Consider the following 12,314-nt stretch of genomic DNA (forward strand, 5'->3'; position numbering starts at 1 on the left):
CAACAAAGGAGTTTCATGAAGATACTGATTGAAGTCACATAACCCATAGAAGAAGACATAATAGAAGACCTCAAAAGGAAATTGTAGATGGCCAAAGAGGCACTTTAGAACACTATGGGACCTTTGCCATAATTACTTGAGTATAATCCCACAAGGGATGAGGTAGTGCATCAACTCAAGGTGGATTCTCAGATGAGCAATTAAGCAGACTAGGCTTCTTGGAGATAGGTAGAACAACCACCATTGTCACCCTTGCCACTAGATGTGGAGGAGTACAACATCCTAGATATCAAAGACACCACTCCTCTCAACTAGCATGCCACTAGGAATTTGTCAGATCAATTTACTTCATTAGGAACACTAATAGACCCAAAGCAGAAGAGGCTTTCAAGGATAAGTGAACTTAGAGAATGGCTGAAGTTGACACCCCAAGAGGTGTCCGATACCCCCTTTCAGAAGATGAGAGAGGTAGCCTCAATTCATTGGGAGGATGAGATTGCCACCTTGAGAAGAGCTAAGATAGGGGATAGACCCATGCAATTTAAATTTGACATGATGGGTGGAAAGCTAAAATGGAAGCCTTAGGACAACACTAGATTGACTAGAAATTGGAAGACCCAGGGTCATGGTGCACTAAGAAGCATTATTGAAAACTTGGTTAGAGAGGACACATGAGTGATATGTGTTTCCCGTTTAGATTGGACAAGTAGGAACTTAAACCTACAAAAAATAAGAACTAAGATTAGGATAGTTAGGCCAATATTAGGGAGGTTAGATATATAGCATGTAAAACACATGCACACACATACACACTCGTGCATGCACACTAAGTGGTAGGAGAAGAAAGCCACTCATGACATGCAATTGTTGAATTCATGATGCATGCCAATACATCCCCCTACCACACACACCACACAATGTGTGTGTGTGTGTGTGTGTGTGTGTGTGTGTGTGTGTGTGTGTGTGTGTGTGTGTGTGTGTGTGTGTGTGTGTGTGTGTGTGTGTGTGTGTGTGTGTGTGTGTGTGTGTGTGTGTGTGTGTGTGTGTGTGTGTGTGTGTGTGTGTGTGTGTGTGTGTGTGTGTGTGTGTGTGTGTGTGTGTGTGTGTGTGTGTGAGAGAGAGAGAGAGAGAGAGAGAGAGAGAGAGAGAGAGAGAGAGAGAGAGAGAGAGAGAGAGAGAGAGAGAGAGAGAGAGAGAGAGAGAGAGAGAGAGAGAGAGAGAGAGAGAGAGAGAGAGAGAGAGAGAGAGAGAGAGAGAGAGGTTTGCCCAAAATAGAAATAATGACATTTTCTTGGCTCTACGTGGCTTTTTATAGGCTTTTGGAAAGTGTGTGTGATGGGATTTTGATCCGAAATGTTAAGAAATTTATAAAGCTTAGCAAGCTTTTATTAGTATCAACTCATCTTCAATCTACGCAAGACAAAATAGTAATCAAGGTAAACATATTAACAAGGTAATCATGCACCCTATTCACATAAATTTTTGACTAATCACATAAAAATTCAATCCTATAGACATGGAACAATAATATCAAGCACTAGTACAATAGAGCAAGGAAACACAATAAACTCATAGACCTAATCATAGCTGCCCAGTGCAAGAAGGAAAGCATGCAAAGAGAGATAAGTGCAATATACTTGTAAGAAAAGTAAAGAAACAGTATGTCCAGATTGACATGTGGTAAAAAGACAATTGGGATTAGCAATAAACTCTCACATTCCCAATTGTTCATAATGTAACAAGATCCTCGACTTTGTAAGTCTACCCTAACCCCCTATTGCCCCAATGATGTTGTAGGCATCCTAGAGCATGGACTTCTTGAATGCCCAATAGAGAAAGGCACACCTCATACACCTACTCATTAAAGCAAGACCTATGACAATTGATAATAAGACAATTGTATAGGCCCTAAGACGTTCTATTGAGGTGGTGCTGTATGTAAGCATGAAATTGAAGAGATATTGTAGGAGGTGCATGGGGAATCGTTGGAGACCACTTTGATACCACAACCATAGTTTGGAAGGTGCTATAATCACAACTTTGGTGGCAAACCCTATTCAAGGATGTAGCATGATTTCTCAAGCGCCATGATGAGTGCCAATGCGTGAAGGCTACCCATTATGAAGGACAAGATGGAGCTTGTTCTTCTCTTGGTTCATTAACTCTTTCAAGCCAAGTTGATGGCCCAACTAGAGAAAGGGGTGCCTCATCTCAAAGGATGCCCAAGGAAGAAAGTCCATCTATATATGTGTAAAGTGATAAATATCATTCTTGTGTGTATGCTCATTACTTCTTGCTCCCTTGCTCACATTTACGCTCTTCGTTTCCTCCTTTGTGTGTGTGTGTGTAAATGGGAGTCAAGAGTGTGAGGGCCAAGGGTGAAGCATTCATCAACTTTTCCATCTTTATCTCCATCACCATCATTTTCATTGTCATCATCATCATCTTCTTTTGCCTTTTCCTTCTCCTTGTCTTGCTATGGTGATTTGAGCTTGAAGTGGGTTGCAACATAGAATAACCTCTTGGAGTGAAAGGGGTTATATAAGGATTGTGAGGCCATCCTTGTCTTGCTATGGTGATTTGAGCTTGAAGTGGGTTGCAACATAGAATAACCTCTTGGAGTGAAAGGGGTTATATAAGGATTGTGAGGCCATCCTTACTGCAAAACAAATTGCTTACAATAGAAGGGAGCATGAGATGTGTGGACTCCAAACTCAAAATCATTCAATTTGCTTGCTTGTTTGAGAGAGTAAACTTGATGGTTAGAAAGGGGAGGAGAGCGACTAGATGAGAACTTGGACATATATTATAGGATGTCCCATGATGGAGAAGAGGGGGTGGGTGTGCTAAAGAAAATACCGAGGGACTCAAAGGGAAACCTTACCTCACTCAGAATATTAATTTGATCTTGTAGTAGTGAGCCATTGAGGCAGATTAAAGCATGTCCCCAGCTAGCAATAAAAATATAGTAGATTAGTAAACTTGTGATAAAAAATATTGTAGCTTAGTAAACTTGTGATCAAAACTTCTTTTAATCATTTGTGACTATCAAAAGCCTTTTCAACATCCAATTGTAGAAAATAACTTTTTGCCTCAAGGCCTTAGCCCTTTTAAATGCCAAGATAACATTGAGAACATTAGAGATTCCTACCTTTGACGAAGCCATATTCATGGATGTTGACATATATTTTCACTATTGGAGCTAATATATTGGGTAGAGCCTTGGTTAGCACCTTGTATAGAGCATTCATTAATAAGGTATGCCTCCAACTCCTTAACTTAGGGCCTTGTCTCTATTTTGGAATAAGCATGATGATTCTTTGACCAAGATGAAGATACACTCCCTTTGCCTTGTACTCATTTGCTAGCAACACCACTTTTTCTCCAAGGATTGAAAAAGAACTTCAACAACTCTATTGTTACTCCATTGAAGCTAGGTAACTTCCTTGATCTAAGCCTATGAAGTGCATCTTCCATTTCAACATCGGTGTTAAGGGCTTGCACAATTCATTGTTTCCTTTTGTTGTGACCATTTTCTACACCAATTCTAGGAGTTTTTGCTTGCTTCTTCCTTCTTATTAGATCAATGATCCACATCCCATTGTGTTATTGCAGATTGATCACACTTTCCCTCAACCTTTTCATGTGCAAACTTCTCACAAATGCTAGGGAAATACAATATTTAGTTATATGTCTTTTGTTGAAGAACAAGAGATTAGACTGAGTTTTCTCAAAGTTCTTATTAGAGTAGCTCTCCTAATGACGTGAGCGTGTGCTTTCGACAATCATGGCATGCCATGAAAGAGCATTGTTAGTGCAATTAAATTCCTTATGTTACATTTCACATAGTTAGGAGACTTACAAAGTGATGAAAACTTGTAAGGTGATTAAATAAAAATATACCATTCCATTTATTTTTGAAGCAAAGACAAACTTGTAAGGTGATTAAATTTTTTTCTACCATTTCCTTTTCTTCATTGGTATGTTGCTCTTTGATGTCCTTGGCTAGCTTCTCTAATGCTCTGAGTAGCATGTAGTGGGAATGGTGGTTGCTTATAGTGCATCAAGTTTACTATGAGCCATTTGTGGGTACCTTCTACTACCCTTAAAAAGGCCATTGATCTTGATCCCACTAAAAGCTTTCCTTAATAATGTAATAAGAATAGATGAACGTTCAAAGAAAGAAGTTGAGATAGAAGGGAAGTAGGAACACAAGAACTCCAATTAAGTTGAAACAGTGGTGGAGATTTGTTGCACTATAGGAACTCCTTGTTGCTTTTCAATAACAATATGAGCTCCCAAAACTCCTAGAAGCTATAAAGCAGTCGAGGGCTCACAAACCAAATGTATACTACATATATGAGGGTGGAAACCACAGGCTTGTAGAGTCTCTGAGAGCCACTCGAATGTGCTCCAACTGTGTTCATTTCAGTCATAATTTGGTATATTGTTGAGCCACTATAAGGATCATGTACCTTGCTCTACATGCAAATGTTGAATCCCAGTAAAACCCTCACTTAATATTGCCATACCTACCCTCCTAGCAATCCCCCTATGCATCTCATGAAAGAACCCTACAATGAGGATGAGTACTTGAATCCTTATGTTACATACAATAAAGAGGGGAATGTAGTCCTCATGGACTACTGCCTAGTCCTAATCATGATGGGAGAGCATAGAAAAAGAAGAGACACGTACAATCTAAGATAAATAACTAAGTGTTCGAATTTCCATCAACCTAGGCACATGTAAAACTATGTAACAAAAAAAGTAATGGCCTTTAGTAGAAAATCAAGCTGACCTAAGATGAATGAGTGTGGCATTACTCATATGTATCATGATTGTCCTAAGCACCAAGAATGTACCCCAATTGGATCCATAGGTCCTAGCATTTCAATATAGAAGGTCAAGGACAATAGCACTAGTATTTCTTAAGGTTAGACTTATAGCTAAAAGAGAGTATGCCAGTGATGCATTTACTGAAAAAGGAGTAGGTTTTAATATCTAGAACTACATTGCATGGACTAAGAAAAAATAACCTGAACTTGTACTACCAACAAATGCAACCTTCAAACCTTATAGAGGATCTGCATTCTCCCTTCTAAGAAAATGTAAAATTCTTATGACTATAGAAATTGAAAGTATGCCAATCATGTTCTATGTGCTTCCAAAGTGTGAAGATCTAGGAAAAGATATCCTAAGAAGAACTTTCAAGTATGAGACTCAATGCAATGTTGACTAGGGAGCACAATGAATACACTTGAGCTTACCATGCATTATGATAATCGCAACTTTTAGTAAAGGTAACCTTGATTTTTCTTAGGGAAAAGGTAGGGAGTCCGCATTGGGGGCAAACATAAACCCTAGCGAGGAAACCAAATAATTGCTTAAAGAGTTGCTTAGGGCTCAATACAAGAAAATAAAAACATTGAGTGGGGATTCATATAGTCAAAGATTGGTTATAGTCCTAGCACATTTCAAGAGGGAAAGAAAGAGTTAAGATGGTCATGTGAATAAGAGCTATTATCATTTTAAATGATGTAGGTAGAAAAAGTAATATCTACCAATACTTATGCAAAATAAAAATTAATAAAATGCATTTAATGAGAAAGGAGGTGTGTGCGCCATGTGTGCCCATGCACTCCCTCTTCCCTCTGGCTAATATGATTAAGATGATGGCAACCAATGGCCTCGAGGCAAGGATTGCACTACCTTTTATATGTGCTACCTGTTTCTGAGTGGCATGTAAGAAAACAATATTTCTTCACCAGAGGCTCCCCCTATATACTTCTATCTTCCCCCTCTCTAAATTTTGTGCATGAAGTTTCTCTTGTTGTTGAGAACATTGTAATCACACCTTTTCTTTTAGTTATGACCACCACGCTTAGTGTTGAGGGGACAACTCAATAATAAGATGAAAGAATTTTCTTTTCAGTTCCTTATGGGCACAAACCTTGCCTAACCTTTCCTACTTGTTAAGGTCTAGGTTTTGCATCTTACTACTATATTATTTTCATTGTAGGTTTGGAAAGCCTTGAACCTCCAGAGGGTTTCCCGAACCTACCCCCTTTTCCAAACCTCCCTTTTCTAATCAAAAACCCCTCCCCTCCCCTCTTTCTCACGTGTAATCTCTGCTTTTCTCTTCCCCCTCTCTTTTTTAATTAAAAGCCCGTTCCTCCCCCCTCTATATTTCACCTCCTTTTTTAAAATTAAAACCCCCTTCCCCATCTCTCACTTATAATCTCTCTTTTTCTTTTCCCCCTCCCTTTTTTAATTAAATCCCTCCCCCCCTCTCAGCAATATCAAGTTAGTATTTGGGGAGACGCCAATGTTTGGAGTGCTCGAAGTGTCACATATCCATCAAACTAGTGTGATGTCATGTTGCACTGTGTGCTTGTAGTTTGAAAGTTGAGACCTCAATCTGTATCAACATGTAGTATGGTCCCAACAGGTTCCATAGCCCAAAGATGTTCACCTTAAGAGAAAATCCCTACTTCATTAATGCTTTTGAAATTCCTAGGGTGATAGTACTCTTTGTTGACTTTTAATGGGTATTTTAAGGATATTTTTCACTTTATGGGTTGTGAATCATATTGCAATGGCCTTTTGTGTAACTTCATACACAACAAATCCTATCCTTGTGTGCTTAACATATATGCATAGGATCTTGTTGTAATGCTAGAAGTCTAGGACATGGTTATGGTCATTTAAGAACTACATCAAGTCCACGTCGTGGAAAAAGATTGTAGTCATACGGTGATTTTAGTGTAGTGGTGAGGTGATTGATCCTATACTTGATGATATTGTGGCGATAAAGATAGATGGAAAACCCTAGGTTTCATTTCTCCTATTTCATAAATGGGTATTGAGCACTTTCTCAATTTTAACTTTTGAAAATGCATTTTTTCTTTGGCATTTGGACATGCAAATATTTCTCATTTAGAATACATTCTATTTTATTTACATTATGTATTAGCCTAGCATGGGGACTGTATGTTGGTTGTTGCAATCTTAATGCATGTGTTAGAGAATGGGTGCATAAATTGAGCATACTATTGAATACCCTAACATCAAATAATGCTTTGTGGAATGTCCTAACATTAAGCTGCTTTACAAATAGGGTCCCTTTTCCTATTGTGAGTATATAATTTGAAGAACTATGTTTTGATGGTACACAATCATGATACTAAGTCTTTGTAGGTTTTTGAGTAGAGTTGCATTGCAAACTTTATTAATGATGTGCAAATTTTCCCACTCCCACTTCTCCATGTGTGAGCATAGCCAATCTAGACTTGGTGAATGCTCAAGGCACCCCAAAGTTGATGTTAGGGGTTAAAGGTTGCTTGTGCCTAGCCAGCTACTTTTATTGTATAACGACTCACACACTTGTACATTGCAGGTGGTAGGCACCCATCACTATCACTTTGTTCTTTATTCTTTTAGTGATGATGAATAAAATAAGGAAAGGTAGGTCACACATTGTGATTGTTGGAGTTCATACACAACTATCATTTTTCTTTTTGCTTCAACCTCCATAGCTCTTGTACTCTTCTTGCTTTTGCTTGTGCTTCCACCTTTTCGTCACCTTTCAATTAGTATCAAAGTGGGCATTCAGGAGCCTCATCTTCATGACTTGAGGTGCTTTTATGATACATTTGAGCTTGCATTAGCTCAGTTTTGATAGTTCATTTATTGTTGTAACAATGTGGACAACCAGCTTTTACTGAGAAGGTTTTATGCCTATTGTGTCTTCATGCTATTTTGGGTATTATAAGTATTGTGCCTTTATGGTATTTTAGGTATACTAAATGTCTATTGTGATGTCTACGATTGATGTGTGAGCTTGAATATGGTTATGATATTTTTTGGCACTTGGATTTGAGTTACATTTGATATACCTAGGCTTTGGTGATTTTCTTTGAGCTTCCATGCTTACTCACGTACGGGTAGTGAAACTTCATTGGACACTTATGCCCCCACATGTATTTGTAATGCGCTTGGGCCTCTCGAATGCTTTGATGTACATAGATGTCTTGAAATTTCCTTGCTCACTTTGTACTCTAGGTTCATTTCCAGTGGGAGATGCTTATACTTGGTAGAGCTTGGTTCTTTGAGATAGTGGGGCTCTTGGTTCATGTATATACTCTCTTGTATGCTATTGGATGTAGTTACCTCTACTTGTGGGATGATTTGTTCCCATGTGCTATAGGCACTGGCACTTACATTTGTTAGTAGTTTGTCTCACTGATGTATATATGCATATTGGTTATGTATTGAGCATCATTACTCTTTGCTCAGTCAGTTGTGCATTTGGTAGATCTTGATTGTTGCTTTTGAGATTTTCTACATGCAGGATGTATATATATGCTTATGGAATGTATGGTTTATTGACACTTTGAGTTTGTGATAGTCTTTGGTATTGGTGGTCTATGCTTAGTCACTCCTAGTTGCATCCTTTTGTACCCTGGTTGCAACTCGAATATCCTTAATAGTGGGAGCTTGCTTTCTTGGCTATTTGCCCATAGTTTAATTGACATATACTACTATCTTTATTTTAGCATTGTTGTAATTACAATTTTCACGATTTAATTAATATTGCTATTTTCACTATTGAAAAGTTTGATGGCAATAACTTGAAATATTAGAAGAAGCAGATATGGAAAGTCTTGGTCTAGAAGAGACATGTTAAATAATTAAAGTTAGATGGCATCAAGGCTAAGCTATATGATGTAGAGGATTGGGAATAACTTGATGAGCTATGCAAGTTCACTATCATTCTATCATTATCAAAGGTGTGTTTTAATGTCATTGATACTAAGGGTGGTGGTTATGCATTATGGAAAAAGATTTGTGATATTTATGAAAAGCAAAGTCTTGCATCTCAATTTTATTTGCTCAAGAAGCTTGTGGACCTTCACATGAAGGAGGGTACAACTATGTCTACTCATTTAAATGAGTTTCATTCCATTTTTAGTCAACTTGTCTCACATGACATTCAATTTGGAGATAATAACAAGCCTTTGTTCTTGCTTGTTACATTACTTGAGTCATGGGACACCTTTCATATTGCTATGATTGCTCATCCCCTTGAGAGTGGTTTTAAATGTAATGATGTAGACATTGCTCTATCGATAGAAGAGATAAACAAGAAGAACATTGATGCAACCTACACTTCTCATGCATTGATTGTTAGAGACAGAAATGGTTGTAATGGCCATGGTAACTATGGAAAAGACAAACCAACAAGGTTAAGTCTCAATCTCATCAAGAATCTCTCAAGTAAGTCCCATGGTCATAAGTCCTTGTTGACATGTCATTATTGTGGGTAGTAGAGTCATATTAGGCAGCAATGTCATAAAATGTGCAATGAGAAAGGCAAGAGGAAAGTGTAGGATAATGCAAAGTTTGATGATTATAGCATTGTCCCTAGTAAGTCCAATGCGAAGATTGAAGAGACAACATGAGTTTGATGATGAATATATCTTAGTTGCTTTGTCTCTTGATGCTACTCAATTGACCAATGCTTCATCTACTTACTATTAATGTTGGCTACTTAATTTGGGAGACTTCTTTTCATGTTACCTTACATTGAGATTGGTTTCATACCTATTGCAACATGACACGTTTATGAAATTGGAAATTGACAATGAATTGGACATCATTGGAATTGGGGATTTTAGACTGTAGTTTGCTTCAAGCAACTCTTTTGTTTTACATAATGTATGTCATGTACTTGCTTTGACCATAAGCCTACTCTTTGTTGGTGGATAGTTGAATGATGTAGGATATCATGTCTCTTTTGGTGAATTTGCATTGAAAATTACCTAAGGGGGTTACCTTGTTTTTTCTCGAGATGCCAAGATTAGTAGACTCTGTCCTCAGTTGTATTTGAATTTGTTGACCATGCATTGGCTGTGGATTGATTTACCACATGTATCTTTATGGCATCATTACCTTGGGCACAAGTATTTGAAAGGAAGGAAAGTACTTACTCATTTGCAATATCTTTTGCATCTAGATTACTCGCATTTCGATTTGTATGATCGTTGTCTTTATGGTAGGCAGACATCTAACACTCATAAAAATTCTCACTCTATGTGCATGGGTGAGCCTATGGCTCTTGTGCATTTTGATGTGGCATTGCGCCCAATCAGTCGTTGGGTGTGGCATGAAGTACTTTGTAACATTTATTAATGATTATTTGCATAAAGGTCGGAGTTTATCCTATTAAGTAGAAATTGAATAATGTGACTACATTTCAATGCTTTGTTCCTCTTGTTAAAAACCAGTTTGGGTGTTGGTTGAAATGTCTAAGATTTGACAATGGGGATGAATATGTCTCTAAGGTATTTAAGAAGTTTTGCAATGAATGAGGTATTAAGTGTCAGTTGACCACCCCATATATCTCACCCCTAAATGGTATTGCAGAGCATATGGACATAACTATTCAAGAAAGAGTTCATAATATGCTTACTCGGGCAAGCTTACCGCAATACTTTTGGATTGAGGCAATTACTATTGCTATGCATCTCATTAATATATCCCCATACATTGCTCTTGGTTGTTAGGTTTTAAGGAGGTATGGTATGGAAAACCTCTATCATATGCTCATTTGAGGATCTTTGGATGTGAGGCTTTCTGCCATGTTCCCAAGGACAAGCGCAACAAGTTAGATCTGAAGTTTGTCAAATGCATCTTTTTTGGATATGGTGATGCAAGTGACATGGGATATCGCCTTTGGGATTTGTAAGCTTGGAAGATTATCCATAGCCATGATGTTGTCTTTCATGAAGAGAAGATGCATAAGTAGCATGAGAAAGTACTTGAGGTATGCAGGGTGGTCTTTCAGAGGAGGAGCCTCCTATTATAATACACCCAGTTAGAGAGAGTGCAGTTGCTGATATAGTGGTCCAAGATCTACCCATTGTGTAGGATTGTGTTGTTAGATAGAGAGGACATGTTGTGCAAGCCCCATGGCCAGCTTTGAGGTGCTCTACTAGAGCTTTATGTCCTCTTGATCACTATGAATCCTCTTAGGATTATGTCATGGTGATAGACTTTGTTGAGCCACTTACCTATGATGAGGCTATGTGCAGAGGTGATTCTCATTCTTAGGGGAGCGCTATGTAGTCTGAGTTTGATTTGTTGTAGAAGAATTGCACATGGGAATTAGTTTTCTTGCCTAATGGGAAATATGCATTGCCATGCAAGTGGACACACAAGTTGAAGAGCATCCCTAGTTACCATAAGCCAACATATAAGGCTAGATTGATTGTAAACGGTTTTATGCAAGAGCATGGTGTTGACTTTGATGAAGTGTTTTCTTTTGTAGTAAAGATGACTACCCTATGCTTGGTCTTGGACTTGGTTGCTTTAGTTGGATTTGGATCTTTATCATATGGATATTAAGATAGCTTTCTTACATGGGGACACATATGTTGAGATTTTTATGTAGTAGCTTAGGGAATTTGCTGAGCATGGCAAGGAACACCTAGTATGCAAATTGAAGAAGAGTATTTATGGGTTTAAGAAGCCACCTAGGGAGTCATACCATAAGTTTGATGATTTTATGCATTTGTAGCGATATTCCTGCAGTGGGATGGTTCTATGTTCATACATGAAGAAGGTCTGTGATGGTAGCCTTATTATCTTGGTGCTTTATGTTGCTAATATGCTTATAGCTAGGAGTTCTCATGCTGAGATGGATGCTTTAATGACTTAGCTCAAGAAGAGCTTTAAGATGAAGGAAATGGAACATGCCTCACATATACTTGGTATCCTAATTATGTGCAAGTACTTTGACTTCTCTACTTGTTCTAGGAGGAGTATACATAGGATAATTGACAGGTTTCATATGCAAGATGATAAGCCTATTGGTTGGCCTTTACCTTCTCATGTGAAGGTTAGTCACGCCGATTTTCTGTAGTCGAATGATGAGAGGGCCTAAATGGCCAAGGTTCCCTATGTATCGACAATGGACAGTTTGATGTATGCCATGATAGCCACTTGTCCTGACATAGCATTTGCAATGGAAGTTATGACATGTTATATGGCTACATTAGGCAAGTGACATTGGAAATCCATGAAGGGTATCATGAGATACTTGAAAGGCATTTGCTATGGCAACCACTAGGATATAAGAGTTGTAGGTTACACTGATTTAGATCATGTAGGACATGTAGATAGTAGAAAGTCCAACTTTGGGTATGCCTTTATCGAGCCTTTATCTATGTTGGATGTGCTATCTCTTGGATATCTAGGGTGCAAAAATGCATAGCCTTATCAACTATAGAAGCTGAGTACATTGTAGTCAC

This window comes from Lygodium microphyllum, chromosome 12 (assembly GCF_053477565.2).
Source record: "Lygodium microphyllum isolate KBCC chromosome 12, Lygodium_microphyllum_v1.1.10, whole genome shotgun sequence".
Classification (NCBI taxonomy): Eukaryota; Viridiplantae; Streptophyta; class Polypodiopsida; order Schizaeales; family Lygodiaceae; genus Lygodium; species Lygodium microphyllum.